The sequence below is a fragment of the Microcaecilia unicolor genome, chromosome 2 (assembly GCF_901765095.1).
Source record: "Microcaecilia unicolor chromosome 2, aMicUni1.1, whole genome shotgun sequence".
NCBI lineage: Eukaryota > Metazoa > Chordata > Amphibia > Gymnophiona > Siphonopidae > Microcaecilia > Microcaecilia unicolor.
Window position 1 is genome coordinate 289,325,252 of NC_044032.1, and position 17,193 is coordinate 289,342,444.

Below are 17,193 nucleotides of genomic sequence, written 5' to 3' on the forward strand. Positions count from 1 at the left end.
GTCCCGTTACCTCAAGCTTACTTCATTCAGGGTGGTGGTTCAGAGTCGCTAACCTTGTACACTTGACCTATATCAAGTGCAGGAAAGAAACTAAATTACAGGACTTTTCCCAAAATGAGATTGACACCGATTTCATTTAAAAGAAATTTATTTGTTTTCAATCAATAATTTGTATTAAGGAAAATGTCATATAACAGACTTTTGGATATGTAGAGAAGTTCATTAACGAATCATATTCTTTTTCAGGGAATTCACCAAGGAATTAACTTGACGGTTTCTTGCACAACAGATCAGAAACCTTCACTATCAGATAAGTACAAATAGGAATTAATTCTATTTCATTTTATCAATCTCATACATTTTAAACTCTTTGATTCTTTGTGATATTTTATATTTTTCAGATCACTTTAGCTCCTTTGAATGAACCAAACTTCAACCCTTCAGGTAAGTGCAATTTAAACAAACTTCAATTAAACTTCTTATTCATATTCTTTTCTCACATCCCTCTTCCCAGAAGTCCCATTCCGGGTATTTGCAGATGGCTTACTTAGCTGAAATCTGTCTTGGTATGGACTTTGGTCTTTCTTGTAATGATGGGGCCCTTCTCGTTACTTCAGCTTCGGTGTTGACTCAGGAACTGTGACCTACTACTCTGAATTTAAGCAACTCAAAAATAGAGTCTAACTTCCTGACTTTTTAAATTATTTATTTAAAAAAACACTTTCTGTAAGGAAGAGAGAAGAACACTTGGTCCTCTAGCTATATAAAAGAAAATTAACTAAAGTTCTTTAGCTTAGGCACCTTGAACTAAGAAGAGCATAGGCAATCCACAGCATTCACACTCACTCTGCGTTCACACCCATGCTAAAACACATGAAAAACTTCTTTAAATCAGGCCCGGTTATTCCAATTTCCAGTAATAATACTAAAAATATATTTTTCCCTTTACAGATAATTCCCTTATCGGGATCTTCTAACTGAACTTCTTATTTCCTCTTATTTAATTATAGTCATTCCCTGTCATATTTTTCTGTCAATAATCCCACCTATAACTTGTATAGGCCAGACTAAACCTTTGAAGGCCACCTTACATTGATAGTACTGAAAAGGAAAAAAAATAATTTTTTCTCTCTGCGACTGCACTCTCCCCTTACACGTAGCTCCTGTCACAGCTTCAAGCTCTCACACATTTTCACACATCACATCCCAAAGTGACAGAAAATTAAATTGCTTTCTTTGGCAAAAGAATCACTTCTAAAGGGAACACGAGCCCTCCCTTAAACCTCCAAAGTCAGAAAGACTGATTTTCAAAAACAGCTGACAAACATTTATCCAGCCTCTCTTGAACACTTCAGCCCTTCTCCCCCAGTACCAGCAGCTGTTGCCCATGGAGACAGACACTTGGAGTCACCAGCTGACCCCCAGTGGCCAATCAGAACACCTTTCACAAAACTTTGAAACTTATGGAATTTCACTGAAATGTCCGAAGTCTCCATTTTGATCCCATTGAAATTAATGGAAAAAGTAATTTTTGTCCAAATTAACACAGAAATTTCCACAAAATTCACTAAAAAGATCCCTTTTCCCCCAAAAGGCCATCAAATGCTATATTCCACATTTTTCTATAAATTTTATTCCACAAATACAGACATTAGCACATTTTTTCTCAAATTTTACCTCAACCCCAGAGAACCTGAAATGTCCCTTCTAAAAATAACTAGTAAAGCCTCACATACATCACTATACAATTTCTGTCCAAAAAAATCAATATCAATAGAAATCAAACAAAATAAAACATGGAAAAGAAAATAAGGTGATACCTTTTTTATTGGACATAACAATACATTTCTTGATTAGCTTTCGAAGGTTGCCCTTCTTCGTCAGATCGGAAATAAGCAAATGTGGTAGCACATAGTATATATATGTGAAACATCCAAGCATTACTTTGACAGTCTGACAGGGTGGGAGGGTGGGGATGGGTAGGAGGTATGCAAGGGGACATCAAAGCATTTCATTGATAGTCTAACAGGATGGGTGTGGGTAGGTGAGAGGAGGGTGATAAACAGAGAAATACAACTTCATGGTTTCTAATGGGCTAGAAAACCCAGGTCATTGTTAAGTCCTGTCTGTTGGGTGTCAAAATATTCAATCATTCTGACTTCAAAGGTCTTACATTCCTGTATTGTTTTAAAGTTACCTTTAAGGATTCTTACTATGAAATCACTGGTACAGTGTTCTGGTCTGGTAAAGTGCTGCCCCACAGGGGTAGGAACCCGGCTATAGGAACCCTGTGCCCACCCCCCCGAGAACCTACATCTTCCACCTGCCTTTCCCTGAGAACTTATCAAGTCTATACGGTATACAAGTAATACATACGATATGAGGAGAAGAAATATTGAAATAGATTTGGGAGTTGGGTATAATATTGATGTTGTTTCCCTGAGAACTGGCATCTTCCACCTGCGCCCGCCCCTGAGAAACGGCATCTTCCACCAGCGTTCCCCCCCACAAGGTCCAACAGCTATTTTTATGCCTTTTCTCCTCTCCCTGATGCTCTTCCAATCTTCTCATTCAATGCCAGCGACATCGGTAATCCAGGCAAGCTGCTCCCTGAAGCTGTTTTCTGCAGTTCCCACGTATGTGGGGACAGGATGTTGATATTGCAATTAAGATATAAATATATTAAAATATAATCAAAGCAATACATAAAAAATGTAAATGTATATGAATTAGAAAAAAACATGTAAAATTAAATCAATTGTATCACAAGTAATCTATTGACCAGAATAAAAAAATTAATAATTTTCAAAAAGCATAATATAAAAACATAAACACATAAAACAATGCTACGGGCTAATACATAACACAAAATAGGAGCTAATACATGAACAATGAAAGAAATTAATGCCTAGTATAAAAAGGAGCCAATACATTGCAGCAAGGATATCTGTTGGTGCAATGTATTGGCTTCTTTTTATACTAGGCATTAATTCCTTATGTTGTTGATGAATAAATCTTGTGTTGACTTTCTTCGACTCCCTCGTGTTTGTTGGATGTGTCGTTTGTCTACACTACTCCATTGATTGTAACTCTCCCACCTCTGCCATAAAGCTTCTTTCTCTTCAAATTCCACCTCCACCCACTGGTACAGCTTTCAGAACTACAAAGTCTTTTGCCTTGGGGGCAGTAACAATCTGCTGACTGTGAGCAAATTAGCTACATGTATTCAATAAAGTACATTTCAGAAAAGAAACTTCTGGTGTATGCTGATGTGCGGAGGTAATACTTCTTGGATATTAAAGCTTTAAGGATATTGTAAACCCCCTAGTCGTGGAGCAGGTGAATTACAACAATAATTAAAGAAATAAATATATGAATGTCACAGTGTTAAATAGGGTTCCCAAATAAACTCCACACAACCAAGGGATTTAACAAGAAAAGAAATATTAAAGGTTTTATTAAAGGATAAAGTAAATAGAAACACTGGGATATGTTTCTTAAAGTTGGTACCAATTTTTAAGCTTGGATGGTATTAAATAAAGCTAGTGCAAGATGTTAAATACTTTGGAATAATTTACAAAGAGAATAAAAATACGAACATGTTCAAAAGTACAATCACAGTTACCAAGACCCCAACCCCACTGCTGCAACAACATAAAACATCCCAAACATGTATACAGCTCTAATTATTGTACTCAGATCTGGTATCTATATATTTCCCCATTTATGTGCACACAATAATGTTACCGGTATATCAAAATCTTCGCTAGCATCGCTGCTTCCTTGCGTTGGGTACCTTGGTCTCCTCCACATCCACGTCTCCTTGGCTGCAAGGTCAGCTCACTGGTTCAGGAACTGCAGGGTACCTACTGCTCTGACTCAAAAAAACTCAAAAAAGGAAAACCCTGACTTTCTGAGGAACTTGTCGACTAACTAGATTCAAATAAAAAGATAAGCAGGGACTGCTAAACTAAACCTCATAACAGGCAGGCAGACTCTTAAATGCAGATGCTCTCAGGGCTCAGGTGCAGGCTTAGCCTGGACAGTTTCCTTTCCAGGACCGGCTTCTGTCTATATTCTCCTGAGGCAGACACTTGCTGGCAGGTACTCAAAAAAAAGTTCCTTTGGAGTCTGGGCATTCAGTGCAGGGGGGGGGGGGGGTGTCTCTCTTCTCTGGACAGGCAGACAGACACACACACGGATACACTGGGTAGACTTCTCTGGGATTCCAGGACCTTGCCACGTTGCTATCCAGCTCTGCACTGCTCCCAACCAGCTTCCCAGTGTTACAGCAAACCTTCTGCACCAGCTCACTCCAGACCCCCTTTCTCCTATTCTGTTCCTGTCTGCTTCAGTGCCCAGCCACACTCACCAACACTCTTTTTCTCTTCATCTTGGGCTCATCAGTGGGTCCTCTATCAGCCTGCAGCTGTCTCTCCTTGTCTTGATTGGATCTTCTCCTCATCCAGCCTGCCCGAGCGTGTCCCTCTGCATGAGTCCGACTTCTCCTCTCATGCCATGCTTGCAGTCTCCATTGTCTCCGATTGCCTTCCCCTTCCCAGGCAGCCTCTGCACTGTAAAACTTCTTTGTCCCACCTCTCTGTCCCCTGGATTGGCTTGAAATTCGCGCCAATCTAAGGATCGGACTGCCTCCTGCTGTCCCATTGGTCCAAATTCGTGCCCTTTAGCAGATCCTGGCTCCTATTGGCTGTCTTCTCCACTGTCCAACCTCTAGTTCCTAGCCTACCCTGGGCTTGCAGACAGCCAATCGGAAGGCTTGTAACAGGTTTCCCTGTCCCTTCCACACAGATTCAAACTCGTGAAACTTTAAAAACACACATCTAGCAGCATGGACATCTGAGTTCTTTGTACAACAGTGCTGGAGCATTTTAAATACTCTAAACAATTTAACCTAAAGGTGTCAGTGCTGTGCTGCCCTGAGACCTCTGTATCTCCCTGTCCTCTGCAGGATGCCCCCCTCCCAGGAAAAAAAAAGGGGGGGGGGAAGACAAGGTAAAGGCTTCTTTTTTTCTATATTTACACTATTAGCTTTAAGAGGGCTTGACACCTAGAGTGCCAATCTTCAGGGGGGAAAGCAGGAAGTGCATCCTGAAAGCTTCTGCACTCATGGCCTTGATCTCCCTTCCAACTCCACCATTGCCATATCTTCCCTGAACCTGCGGTGGCAATGGCGATAAAAGGGAAAAGAAGCTGGCACAGGACCTCTGAACCCCACAAAGCTGCCAAGGTACCCAGTTCCAGGAATGAGACTTTTTAGCCAATCCTGGTTTTCCATTTACATCCCTGTGTAGTGTGGGTTTTGTAGCCCCCAGTTCTACCCTTTATAATCAGTGCTGCTGTGCCTACAATGCACCAAGTTGAGGTTATAAAAAATCCAGGACTTGGCTAAAATCTCCCTCCTAGAATAGAGTAACCTATTTTGTTACATTTGTACTCCGCGCTTTCCCACTCATGGCAGGCTCAATGCGGCTTACATGGGGCAATGGAGGGTTAAGTGATTTGCCCAGAGTCACAAGGAGCTGCCGTTGCCTGAAGTGGGAATCAAACTCAGTTCCTCAGTTCCCCAGGACCAAAGTCCACCACCCTAACCACTAGGCCACTCCTTGGCAGTTTTGACCCCTTCGCACTGTGTTCTGAATATCCAGTAACAACCTGCCCCCATATAAACAGGAAGTCTAGGTCAGAGAGGGTGGGACATGACTGGACATTCAGAGCGCTGCATGCAGGGTGTCAACATTACATTGTACTGTTCAGAGCCTAACCTGAAAGTTAGCCTAAGGATCCAGGGCCTACCCAGAGGCCTTGGGAGATAATGCAAGCAGCTTTGATATTCTCCCCCCCCCCCCCCTCTCCCTGGTGTGGACTTTCAAGCCTTCAAAGGAATACAGTGACAGGCAGACACTGAGACATACAGAAGCAGCACTGTAATACCTTTGTGCCCTAAGTATTTCTATATAAAATACCTTTGTCCAAGCCACACCTGTGTGTTGTACTATTGTGCTACAAAACCCACCGCCTCTGAGAAGTGGACCCGGGACCAGATGTCTATTTCTGACCTCTGGGGAACATAACTAACACAGGGGTTCAGTGACCCTGCATCAATTTCTTTTCTTTCATGGCCATTGACACTACTGCTATTCCCAGGCACATGTGTCTCCTTTCTCCCAAGTTAGGTCTTCGTTTCATGTTGGGTCTACTATCTAACGCTGCAAATTTTTCTCTTCATGCAGGGCCCCACTGCCTCTCTGCTCTGCAGTCAGTGGTGAGGGTTTAGGAGTGTGTGTGTGTTGAGGGGAGGGCGCCTTTTAACTTTTCTAGTCCAGCTCCATCACCACCTGCTTTTCTTCAGCTCTCTTTTGGGCTTCACTAGAGAGGAACTTTTATGCAGACACTTTGGACCTCTCCTATAGATTGGTCCTAGCTTCTAAGGTTGCCTGAATGACTGAGGATACTCCAGGGCAGGTTTGGGAACCATTCTTTTAGAACTCTATAGCAGAGATGCCAAGTAAGTCTCACTCAGGGGTGAGTCACACTCATTTCAAGACTCTCTTACTCTTGCATGCTCTGAGCCCCTTCTCTCACTCATCAGGAGTGTGTCACACTCATTTCAAGGCTCTCTCTCACACTGTCTGAGCTTCTTCTCTCAATCATTAGGGATGCATCACACTAATTTCAAGGTTCTGTCATTTACACTCTTTGAGTCCCTCACTCATTAGGAGTGTGTACACTTATTTCAAGGCTCTCTGAAGCTCACACTCTGAGCCCCTTCTCTCACTCATTAGAAGTGTGTCACTCATTTCAAGGCACACTCACTCACTCACACTCTTTGAGCCCCTTCTGTTACTCATTAGGAGTGTCTCACACTCATTTCAAGGCTCACTCACTCTCACACTCTTTGAGCCCCTTCTCTCACTCATTAGACCTTCTGAGTCAGTGCACTGATCCTGATCACTGCTTCATGAGAGGCAACCTGAGAGGAAAAAAAGCCAAGTGGTCCTATCAATAAGAAGAAATCTGAGCACATCTTTCTGTGTAATTTGTCTCACTGATCTATTCCTTTTCCCTGCATCTCTAGTTATATGTGCAGTGAAATCAACACGCATTGGGTGACAAAGTGTATATTGGAATCAAGCAGATCTCTAAATGCGAGGATGACCGAACATAGGTCTGGATTTCAGCTCAGAATGTAGGAGCACCGTTGGTACAACAGTGCATACAAACAATCATTCAGTAGACTCATTGCATGCATGGTAATTGACCATGTCACTGCAATGCACAGAGGCGGGGATCGGAACAGAAAATTATTCTAACAAGAGACCTTCTGGATCTACCATCTAATACCGTGGAACCAAAGGGGTTGAATACATACATCCATTGGGGATGTTTTATGTGATGCACCTTGGCACACTGGAAACCAAGATACGTTCGGTACTGGGTATGCATATAAGACGCTGCCACCACCCAGCTTCAGGAGTCGTTTGCTGATGCGGAGGTTGAAAAATCTGTAAGCCGTGACATAAGATGAATTATGCTGGAGTGTATTTATGGACACATTTACCGACGTTGTCTTACCTAACTTTTACAGGTCCGAGTGTGCGTATCCCTTGAGAAAGCCTTACAGAGCGAAACAGGCACCTATCGGGGCAGCACCAGTACCGGGACACTCAGATAAGTGGTAGACTAAATACCTCTGGGGTGTTAAAAGGTTAAATATAGCCGTGATTATTACACCGTCTAACAAGGGATCCGTGATACGGGTAACATAGTAACATAGTAGATGACGGCAGAAAAAGACCTGCATGGTCCATCCAGTCTGCCCAACAAGATAAACTCATATCTGCTATTTTTTTGTATACCTTACCTTGATTGTACCTGTCCTTTTCAGGGGCACAGACCGTGTAAGTCTGCCCAGCACTATCCCCACCTCCCACCACCAGCCCCTCCTCCCACCATCGGCTCTGGCACAGACCGTATAAGTCTGCCCAGCACTATCCCCGCCTCCCAACCACCAGCCCCTCCTCCACCACCGGCTCTGGCACAGACCGTATAAGTCTGCCCAGCCTATCCCTGCCTCCTGCCACCGGCTCTGCCACCCAATCTTGGCTAAGCTCCTTAGGATCCATTCCTTCTGAACAGGATTCCTTTATGTTTGTCCCACGCGGTGTTGAATTCTGTTACCGTTTTCATTTCCACCACCTCCCGCGGAGGGCATTCCAATCATCCACTACTCTCTCTGTGAAAAAATACTTCCTGACATTTTTCTTGAGTCTGCCCCCCTTCAATCTCATTTCATGTCCTCTCATTCTACCTCCTTCGCATCTCCGGAAAAGGTTCGTTTGCGGATTAATACTTTTCAAATATTTGAACGTCTGTATCATATCACCCCTGTTTCTCCTTTCTTCCAGAGTATACATGTTCAGGTCATCAAGTCTCAAGAGACACAAATTAATAAACTTTTTTCAGAATATATAAATTACGAAGAATAGAGATATAAAAGAAAGAAAAAGAAAAAAACACAGGTAGGTTGGGGGCTAGTTAATGATTATAATCCCACCTGCATTGGTGCGATGAAATAATGCCCCGGTGACTGTATGAGACTTTCCCTTGACAATCATTGTGCATTAGACATACCCAATTACAAGTTTAAGAAACTCTCGCTACAAGCTCTACTACCGAGTGTTTTGTATATCCTAGAAATAAGCAGTGGATTTTCCCCAAGTCATTTTAAAAATGGCTTATGGACTTTTCTTTTAGGAAGCTATCCAAAGACCAGAATTTTCTTCACACAATCCTTTGTATTAATTTCCATATCCTGCCTCCTCCCCCCCCCCCCCCCCCCCCCCCCCCCTAGGACTGGGCTTCACAATGATTTCTCTACCAGGCTCTTTAGTGATCACCCTGAAAATCCTTCCTTCCACCCTTCAAGCATGGACATTTTTTTTAGGGGGAGGTGTCACACTATATTTAAAATATTGATAATTTTTGAGTACCTGTGTTGACATGAAAGGGGGTTTGAGGAGGGTTCCTATGATTGAGACTATAGACTTATTTGTAACACTGATACAGTTCCTTACAAGCTTGTATTAATAAGGCCAAATATAGCTTCTGGCATCATGGCATGGTGTTATATTCTGACTGTGATAACTCCAGGTCCCTCCCCTCTTTCATATACACTTAGATGGGTGGACAGAGTCCTGCTCTTGGAATCCTGCAGTGAACTCTAGTGGCTCTGCTGGAGTACTACATGATTGACTTTACTTCCACACCTGACAGTTTCCAGAAAGTTTCCCCTGCGACCAGTATTATAATCAGGGGAGGGGACTAGTTTCAAAGGGAATTTGCCAAGGGTATAAACCCTGTGCACAGTTTAAATTCTTGCCTTTGGCTCCTGTCTCCACAGCTGTTGACCTGCATGTGAGGGGGAGAGCCCATCTAGCCCTGCTACAGATTCACCCAACAGGGTTGATGCAGTCCTGGGCTTACCCCAATGCATGCAGAGACTTGTAGCCTAATTTTTACTTAGGGAATCCAATGGGAAAACCAGAACCACATGTCTCTGCATGCAATGTGGTAGGCCCAGGACTGAATCAACCCTGTCAGGTGAATCTGGATCTAGTTGGCAACCCTAACTACAGCAGAAGTATAGAAGTGGATTTGCGCTGCCCTTGCCAGAGCAATCAGTTAGGGGAACCTAGGAACTTCCACCAGTAACAGCAGCCACATAAGCTCTGTACTGTCACCAGGAGAGTGGAAATGGGAACCCATTGTACCCATTCCTGTGGTAACGAGAAAGAGAGAAGCTGGGCCCAGTTGTATATTTCCAGCAGAGCAACCAGGGCCTCCTATTATCTCTTTAGGATCCTGGACCAGCTTCAGAGGCAAAGGAAACAAGAACCATTTACAGCCACAGGTCTTCTGGGATCCATCTTAAATCCCAGCAGGATCAAGCCACCTGAAAAACTCTTGTAAGGGTGGGGCTTCAAAAGCCAAGTCTAGCAGCACCTCTAACAAAGACTGTAACAGACATGTCAAGTCACATGCATTTGGTGTGTGACACACGCATTTAGGCCTTTCTCCAGTTCAGATGCCTATATGCATTTGTCACACTCATTTGCTCTGCTCCCTGCCTCTGTGGTTGGCATATTTCTTTGATTTTATTCTCTCCACCAGGCGGCCCGGTAGCTCTTACTCTCCAAACTCCCCCTCCCCAGTGCACCGTGAGCCTCATTTGTCTGACCGGCAGCACTTTGCCCTGGCTGGCTCACCAGAAACAGAAAGTTGTGTCAGAGGAGGTGGGCCGGGCACAACAGAGGGAAGGTGGCCTGTGCCGGCTGAAAGGCGCATCTTCACCACTGCTGACCAGACAGGCAAGGCACATGGTGTGCCGGGGGAAGGGGTGTGGAGAGTGAGAGGTGCCAGGTCTGCAGAAGGTGAAGGGAGGGGGATGAGAAAGAGATGTCTGGGGTAGGAAGCAGAACAATGCTGGACCCACTGGTGGGGGGGGGGGGGGGGGTGCAGGAGGGAGAAATGAGAGAAGGATGCTTGCTGGACCCAAGGAGGGGACTGAAAGAAAAAGAAGAAATGCTGGACCTGTGGGGAGAGAGAGAGCATACGGCAGAAGGGAGGAAAGTGAAGAGACAATTTCTGAACCCCTGGGGTGGACAGCAGGAAGGCAGGAGGAAGGGAAGTGAAAGGGAGAGATGCTGGCCACTGGGGTGAGGGGAGCAGGAAGGAAAGAAAAGAGATGATGGCCCATGGGGCTGAGGGCAGTGGACAAGAGGGAAGGAAGAAAATGCTGGACCCTGATGGTTGGCTGGGGGGACAGAAGGAAAAGTAGTGATGGGGGGTTGGGGGCAGGAGGAAAGGAAGAAAATGCTGACCTATGTGGAGGCAGGACTAAAGGGAAGGAAGATAGATGCTGGCTTCCGGAGGTGGTGGTATGGGTACAGGAGAGAAGGAAGAGAGATGGAGAGATGCTGGCTCCAGAGGTAGAGGTGTGGTGGGTGGTGTAGGGGAAGGGAAGAATGCAGAGCTGCAGTTGGAAGGGAGGGAAAGTGGCAGGATGGAGTACACGGAATAAAATCAAAAATACTTGCATCACAACCAGGATCTAAAGACAGAAAAAGCATGGAAAGCCAGAAAACCTTGCTTCAAAGGCCACATCCTGTCCAGCGGCTATAGTCTGGGGACTCCTGGTCTATTCATTATTTAGTTACCACACAGTTCTTCATCTGTCTACCTCACAACCAATCTGTCCATCACACATTCATTCATTCTGTTACGTCCATCACAAAAGCCACTCGTTGCTAATCATTCTTCCATTTTATAGTTCATCATTCACCCACTTTTGAACCATTTAACCATCTGTCATTTACTATTGATTATGCAGTTGATCTGTCATTCATCTTACAATAAATTGAACCATTATCCTCTTTGCAGGCATCCAACCATCATAGAGCCATCAATCCACCTGCTGATCATTTGTTGTTTTTATTTTGTAAAATCAAATCATCCATTCATCCATCTTCTGACATTCCATGCTATTCCCCTCACCTCAAACATTTTATTCCTGCAATCTCAAACCACATCTAGCTACGTCCAACTCCACAGACCCATCAAGAGAAGGATCATTCCCACTGGTGGTATTGCACCTCAAATTGGGTATGGGGGATTATCCAACAGCTCCTAGTTAAGGAGAAACAGAAACTTTTAAAATAGGCAGGGGCTTGGCAGCAAACTACATTCACAGGGCCAGGGAAAACTTATCTGAGCAAACTATTTCCTTTTGCAAGACAACCAAGATACAACATTTGGTTCCATATTTTGTGAATAACAAACACCAAGGAATGGCTGCCCAGTTCTGGGATATCGTATTCCGTCTCCATATTTCCCATGACACCTTGCTGCTGTTGTAATGTGCAGGCATTTTCACTGGAGTCTCATTCATTTTCAGTTAGCTGGCTGTGGCCCTTAAGTGTCAGGAAAAGGTGCCCTGTGTGTCACATTAAGCTCTACAATCACTGCATTAAGTGTAACAGCCTAATGCGGTGATTGTAGAATTCAGAGTGGCACCCGGGCACTTTCAGCTGACACTTGCACATTTTTTTCGCTGTTATTGTTACACAGTTAGGAGGTGTCATGGTATCATCTAGATGGGCAGTACTTGATTGCCCCAGTGACTTGCTGAAGGCCTCAGGAGCCCCTTATTAAAGTATTTTACAAGAACAAAGTGTCTCAGCTAGTGGAGCAGACTTGTTGAAAGCCTCTTGAGAAATAATGGATAGCGTATCACTGCCTCTAACTTCATCATCCCAACCTAACAAAGACCTGCAGTAGAGAATTACACGGAGACTTGGGCCCGCGGTAACCACAGGGAGGGGATGGGGACAGAGCCCATGGGGACGAACTTTGTCCCTGTGTCATTCTCTATGTGGAAGACAGGAGAGCTAGACTGAATCCTGAGATTGTTGATGATTTATTCATCCACAGATTACAAAATCATAACAGTGCTTTATAGGGCATATTTCTCCCCCAATAGGGTATAAAGAATGGGTTGTATTTTGTACCCATGGACATTTTAACAGGGTGGATTTGGATTCCTTGGGGTAATAGAAGTCAGCTATTGTTGGGGCTGGAAGGCTGGTGGTGGTGGTGGTGGGGGATTATTATAGTTACTTATTATTAGTATATTACTCATTATTGTTTTCTATTTGTGATTTATAAACAACAGATGCACAGCATATTGTTCCTTTTTATACTTTAATAAAAAGATTTAAACATAAAATCATAAGTGTTCGAGGCTTCTGCAGATGAGGACAGAGCCTGCAGGGATGGGGTGGGGATGGAGCAGTCGCGTAGGGAGGGGGGGGGGGGGGGGGGGGGTCCGCCCCAGGTGCACGCCATTGGGGGGTGTCGGCTCGCTGGTTCCCTGCTCTTTCTGCCCCGGAACAGGTTACTTCCTGTTCCGGGGCAGAGGAAAGCAGGGAAGCAGCAGAGCCGACGCAGCTCCCAGTGACGTGCACTGGGGGCGGATCGGCCTTCCCGCTGCAAGGTAAGGGTGCGTTTCGGGGGGGGGGGGGTGCGCTCTGGAGGGGGGGGTGCACCGTGCCCGTGCTGCATCCGGGGGGGGGGGGTGTGCAGCGGCGACCCGCCCCAGGTGTCAGGCACCCTCGCTACGGCACTGGGATGGAGGCAGAACCCAAGGGCAAAGGGACAAACTTTGTCCCCGTGTTATTCTCTACTTCCACAGTACCTGCAATAGAAGATGTCTTCTCAGAAGATGTGCTGGTAGCAGGAATATTCAGGATCCCCCATGCAAAAAAAATCAAAATATCGTTGTCTGCATCACTCAAACATAAATAATAGTCCAGTTCATTAACAAGCTTCATCCTGCAGCAGGAAGATGTGGCTTGTTCCCAGTCTCCATAAGGAGCAGGGGAAGGAGACAAGCCAAACCCAGAATGAGTGTTATTGGTTCTCCTTTTGGAGGCAGAGTGGCTCGCTTTTGAGTCAACTGGGTTAGGTCAACTGGGATATTTCTACAGGGGATGATTAACAACTTGTGCCCTATCTGCTGGTCATGGTTATTGTTTTATTATTGATTGGGTCAGGCCCTATGCAGTTACATCAATCAGTACTTACACAGGTGTCTGCTTCCTGTCATACACAATAATTCAGCTTAAAGGGCCAGTAATTTATCCTAGACATTGTACTCAAGCTGCAGATTCAGAATTTTTTCTATTAGGCAGGGACTCCTTTCAGCAACTAAAAACACAAGGACACAGTCAGCTGACAGCACAGATTTTGTCATTTTTATTACTAGTTTTAAATTTTTTTTGAATGATGGAAATCACAATATTGACTGGCTTGACCCAACTGAGTAAAGACACAGATACAGCAGACTCACAAACACAGTAATACCAACAGGGAGGAGAGCAGGTAGGCGACATGGCTGGGGAGAGGAGCTGTAGAGGCCGGTTAACGATTTCTTTCCTTTCTCAACTACTACCAAATTCTACTTGGCTGTTAAGAGCACTGGCTTGTTGACCACAGAGAGCTTGAACTTTGCCACAAGACATCACAGACCCGACCCCAGCAACTAGGAGCAAAACATCCCTGCACATGAGCTTGGCAACCCAGGACAGGAGATCTCTGCTCACCATTCCTCTGCCAGGCACCTGACCCTGACAACCAAACCTAAAGGGTAATGAGACATTGCCTGGTCTCTCCCCCTGGCCAGCATTTCTCTCCTGTACAATGTCCTAGGCTGCTATCTGGCAACTGTAAGGCTAAGAGCAGAGCAGAATGCAAAACTTTGGGCTTCCCCTTTCCCGCATAACGTCCATAATCCATAATTCCTTATCTGCAGCTCCAGAGCCTCTAACATATCACTAGCAACATTCGGCATGCTTTGAAAAAATTCTTTAAATTGTATCTTATCAAACAAAGGATGGGTTACAGCAGAGACTGGGAAAGTCACGAGTGAGAAAATACTGATAGGAAGCAAGAGATTCTAGTAGAGCGGTGCGTGCCATGCAGTGCCAGGGCCGTGCAAGAAGGAGCATGGATGAGCTGGTATTTCAGCCACAAAGATGGGAGGTTGGGGGGGGGGGGGGGGGAGAAAAAAGTGGTTCTAGTACTGTGCCTATGACCCTAGCCATCTTTGGCATGAGGAGCTAAGCTGTGTATTGACACTGCATACTGGGACGAGCAGAGAAAGCACTTTATCCTCTCTGGGGGAGAAATGGTCATTGTGGGGTAGGAGAGGAAATGGGGTCATAGACAGGGATTCAGGGAGATAGGGTCATAATAGGGGGTTAAGGGTCACAGAGAGGAAGACAAGGGGTCACAGTGGAGGAGGGAGGTCACAGCGGCAGGGTTAAGTGTTCACAGCAGGGAGTAGCGGGGGGTGGGGATGGAAGGAGTCAAGAGGAGATGGAGAAGAGAGACTGAGATCTCAGACCAGGAGGCAGGTCCTATAGTTTAGCAGTGAAGTCTCTGGCTCAGAGGCAGTGGGTTACAGGTTCAACTCCCGAAATCTGTGCTTGATACACAGACTGCGGACCTGCAGTCCTCACACACAGCAGTGAAAGAGACAAGGGGGTAAAGAGCTGGTGTCTATCTGCTTCTGAGTGGCATGACCTATATGTGTGCAGGATGAAGACTGCTTGGTAAGAGAAGCCCATTAGCAAAAAATGGTGCATATGGGAAGGGAGGGGGCACATCCCTGCACATGCCCTAGTAGACCACCTTCACTCTCAGTCCTTTGCAGGCCTGCCCTGATTCACTGTAGCATGAGGCTTGCTGGCTGTGGACAGCAGGCAGCAGCTCGTCCTCCTGCATGTCTGCTTGTCTCTGGCCTGCAAGGGCCAGAACCCAGACGATATAAAGAACTGACTGCAAGGAGGTCAACACTGCATGCAGAATCCCTGCTGCAGAATCAGCCATGAACTGGACTGCAGCAGAAGGGAAAACGGGCAGCCTCCATGGGCCTAGGGGGCTCAGTCTGCCATTTTATTCTATGCCTTGAAGCGTCTCTGCAGGAAATGATCGGGTGGCATTAGATCTAGAACAAAACAGATTCCAGGGAAGGAGATACAGGTGACAGTTTTCATTTCTCATACAGATATATGTATATATTTATATATATAATATATATAAACGTCACAGACAACTACATTCTCCTTTTAATATTCACTCCGGTGCTGACATCGATGTCTGCAGCTCACAAGAGGAGGCTCCGGCTGTCTCCCTAGTGTGAAGAATCCTCGGAGGGTGACCTGAGGGTGGGAGAGAGCAGAACGTTAGTGAGCTCTCCTATTCTTTTCTCTTCCTGAACTTCACCAGCCCTCTCTCTGTCTGCTTTCACTCCTCACAGGTGACTGGCAGGAAAGTGGTCCAGTTTCTCCAGTGGCTCCAGGAGCAGTGGAGCCAGCTATGCTTTTGCCCCAGTGCATGCTGCAGCCTGGAGTTTGTTTATTTAGCATTTAGAGGTGTAGTTATTACAGTGGGCTACCATTAAGATGAAATATTTTACCACTAACTCGTGCTATTTTTGCACAGGCCTTACGATATGCAATGAGACCTAGTTAATAATAGCTAGGGTTACCATATGTCCGGTTTTACCCGGACATGTCCTCTTTTTGAGGACATCTGGGGGACGTCCGGATGGGTTTTTCCAGCCTGCCCATTTGTCCGGGTTTGTGGACAAACGGGCAGGCTGGAATCGGACGTCCCACAGTGTCCTCAAAAAGAGGACAAGTAAGTCTTCCGCTTGCTACTGGCGAAGCTTCAAAATGGTGGCCTTGCAAGATTTCTAGAAGTCTCGTGAGGACACAGCTTAAAGTGTCGGCAGCCATTTCGATGCGACGCAGGCAGCGAGCGGCAGCGGCATCACTCAAGAACTAAGGATAGCATACTCGAGGGGTGCTAATTTAAGAGACTCTTTACAAACAAAACAAACCCATAAACATATAACATTCACAAAGGGACATAAACAGTGTGGCAAATGTATCTTCTGTACAAATATGATCACGACAGACATCTTAATTAATCCAAGTGACAAAAAAGAATATCAGTTGAGGCACAACACAATCTGTGAGACAACTCATGTAGTATACATTTTGATATGTCCCTGTGGAAAAGTATATGTGGGAAAGACAACCCGCTCCCTAAACAACACCTCAGTGACCATAAATTCAATCTATGCCATCAAAGATTAGAGGCTCCTTTGGTTGCTCATAGTAAAAGCATTCCTCATGTGTTTGAAGACTTTAAATGCTTAGCTATTGATCATGTATTGCAATCCATTAGGGGAGGAGATAGAGATCATAAACTTCATCAGATTGAACAGCGCTGGATATAGAGGCTGAAATCTCTAACACTGTCAGGACTAAACAGTCAGATTGAATGGAATGCCTTTATCTAATAGGCTCCACTTGTTTCTTTACTCTGATTTCCTTTTTTCTGATTAACTTAGCTGATGGGGATACTATAGCTTTAAGAACTCAAGCTTTATGATGATAGGCTCAGAATAAAAAGCGTTGGTTTAAAAACCGGCGGCCATTTTCAAAACTGTGGTCTTTGATAAGGAAGGCAGGAGATAAAGCGGTAAGTGAGATTCCATAAGATTAAGCTGCCAAGTACCATAAATCACTCTCTAATTCAATATTG

General features: G+C 45.0%; 1 protein-coding gene across 1 annotated transcript in view; it reads right to left on the reverse strand.

Moving 5' to 3' along the window:
• Window positions 1-13,822: 13,822 nt before the first annotated feature.
• SYP (synaptophysin) overlaps window positions 13,823-17,193 on the reverse strand; it is a 40,511-nt gene continuing 37,140 nt past the window's right edge. Inside the window, exon 7 of the mRNA XM_030194257.1 lies at window positions 13,823-15,800. The gene's annotated coding sequence lies outside the window, so the exon portion shown is untranslated. The remainder of the gene's footprint in view (window positions 15,801-17,193) is intronic.